Raw genomic sequence first — 2599 nt, 5'->3', positions numbered from 1 at the left:
ACCACAACAGTGTGTCGGGCCCAGCGCAGTGTGGCAGTAGGGGTCCAAGGGCTTCAGAGTTCGAGTCTCTCTGGGGCCCATATCACTAACCGGGGATTTTGGACCAAGTTGCCCACCGGTGCCCCTCGGCTTGCCCGGCTGCACCTGGGGTCCCCACACCTCGCCTCCAGTGGTTGCATCCGCACAGTGTCGTTCCTCTTTGGACGAAGGTCTCCCACGAGTGGGCACCTGGTGGGCCCACGAAGATAGGCGCAAAAGAAGGAAGGAAAGGAGGTGGGTGGGCTGAGTGGAGGTTTTGGTCTCCAGGTCGGTCCCCGTGACCCATGGCACTGCTTGTCAGACAGGGCAATGACACGGGGCTCGGGAGGTCCTCACCAGGCGCCTACACGCTCCCTCTCTTCCACTAGGAGACGAGTCACGACGCATCTACCTCACCAAAGCGAGGGGCTCTCTGGCAACCCTCCCATGCTCTTCCTCCTCAACCCGCACCCAGACACTGAGAGGTCAGGCTCAGCCTGGGGTGTAAGTTCGGGACCCCTGGTCGACCGCCCCGGCCTGCGGCCCTTCTCTCAGCTCTTTAGGGCCCAATCGTTGGTTTCCAGGGTAGATCTGTCACAACTCTGTAGATCCCACCCACCACGTGACATTGCCCTGAGGCGGGGAGCTTGGGGTCCCTCATGGCTCGGTTCGGTTGCAGATCCTTTTCACCTAGATGCTCCCCCCAAGTTCCTAACGCTTCCCTACTCCCCAGGATTGCTCTTTTCCAACCCACCTGCAAGCCATGGCTGGCCCCGGTTCTGCGTGACTTGCGGTCTCTGTCAAGCCCTCCATCCCTCCGGGGTGAGGCTCGCCCACGGCAGCGACAAGCCCCCAGTTCAGAGGGGCAGCACCGGCTGGGCACTGTTCTCCCCACCGGCCTGGGACCTCAGAGAACGGCTTCTTTCTTGCACCCGAACTCCGCGAGTGGTGCGCCCGGGATTCCCCGGCCTTCAGCGGCCACGGCCGGGGCAGACTTGGTCCCGGAGTCTGGGCTCCCGAGAGGTGACGAAACGGGCTCCGAGCTTCTGCAGCGGCGAGAGAAAAATGCCCCCACTCCGGCCCCGGGGCCTGGAGCCCTCTGTGGGGGAGAGTCCCAGGGGCTGGTGGTTTTTCAAGTTGGAAGCGGGCTCTGCCCTCAGCGTCCCCTGACCCCACCTCCGCCCCTGTCCCCAGCGGGCTGGTAGAGGGCGGGGCGGGGCCGCTCATCGCCCCAGACGCTAGCTTTCGGCTTCTGTAGTTACTGCTTCTGATTCTCCCGCGCCTGCCTTTCTCGTCTCCAGGCAAAGCCGCTGGGTCCTGCGAGGCCTGGGCTTCGCTCTGAACTCTTGACAGGGACGCGCCCCGCCCCCCCCCCCCCCCCCCGCCCGCAGCCGCCTGAGCCGCGCTCAGAAACCCCCTCTGCTCCTCCCACCCCCGGGGGCTTTTCTCCAGTCTTCTGTGACTTCTCCTGAGCGCAGCCGCATGGCGCTGATTTCCGCCGGGCTGGAGTGCTCGGGCCATGGCTTTTCTGGGGACGCACGGGGCGAGGAACGGTGACCTCGGTACGCGTCCCGCGTCCTCGTTTTCCTGCCAGCGCGGGGACCCCCGGCCCGCGCCCCGGCCGCCAGCACGGTGCTGCTGGCAGGGCCGGGCCGGAGGGCGGTGGGGCGCGATGCTTGTCCTCGCAGCCGCCGACGGCACCCCGGGGCGCGGAGACCCGGGACGACCCAGCGGACTACAAGGAATACGAAGACTTCTCGAGTCTGGCCGACACCCGCAGCATCGCTTCGGACGATTCCTTCTACCCTCCTGAAGGCGAGGACGAGTGTAGCGAGGTGAGCTCGGACAGCGTCTCAGAGGGCTTCCCAGAGGCGGCCACCTTCCTGCGCGCCGCCTGCGCCAACGACGTGGGGCTGCTGCAGGCGCTGGTGCGGCGGGGCCCGCGTCGAGGAGGCGCAGGAGACCGACCGCAACGGCCGGGTAAGCGGGCGTCCCCGCAGGGCTGTGCTCTCTTCGCTCGGTACCCTCTTTCGCCCCGGCACTCCCCAGATCCAGGCCCAGGCCGGCCCCGCGGTTACCCCGGCCAGAGCGCCTTTTGCTCTCTGTCCGCGCTCGGGGCTGGTGCTGGGCGGGTTCGCTCTGCCGAAAGAGCCTGGCGACGGGAGACGCTGTCACCCCGCTTCCCAGGGCATCCACCGCCCGACACCGCCCCGTGCTCCCTGAACTGGCCCTGGAGGCCGGCGCTGGAATCTTGAGTTGACTCTTGTGGGGCCTCTTCAGCCTTTTCCCCATCTGATCACTACCTTTCCTCGGGAACCTGGTAGGCGACCCTGAGCCCTCGCCTGCAGGGGACAACCCTTCCTGACCAGCGCCCCGTTTGCCCTCTCTGCCCTCTCGCTGGTCTTGCCCCAAAACTCTGTTCTCAGGTCCGTTCCTCCCGGGGCCAGCAGGATTTGGAAGTGACAGTTCCTTTCTTTACACAGACATACTATTCGTCCCTACCGCTGTTCCTAGTGGCCCGCGCAGCCCCCAGCCAGTATGATCTGTTGCCTGGTCACCGCCAGGAGCCAAGGCCCAGCAG

The 2599-nt window shown here is 66.1% G+C and overlaps 1 pseudogene; it reads left to right on the top strand.

Annotated features, from left to right (window-relative positions):
- The first annotated feature begins 1537 nt into the window (after positions 1 to 1537).
- Positions 1538 to 2241, top strand: LOC144251795 (ankyrin repeat domain-containing protein 33B pseudogene; annotated as a pseudogene).
- Positions 2242 to 2599: the final 358 nt, after the last annotated feature.

This window comes from Urocitellus parryii, unplaced genomic scaffold (assembly GCF_045843805.1).
Source record: "Urocitellus parryii isolate mUroPar1 unplaced genomic scaffold, mUroPar1.hap1 Scaffold_218, whole genome shotgun sequence".
NCBI classification, from domain to species: domain Eukaryota; kingdom Metazoa; phylum Chordata; class Mammalia; order Rodentia; family Sciuridae; genus Urocitellus; species Urocitellus parryii.
The sequence above is the reverse complement of the archived record's forward strand: the minus strand, read 5'-3'. Positions and strand labels throughout refer to the sequence as shown.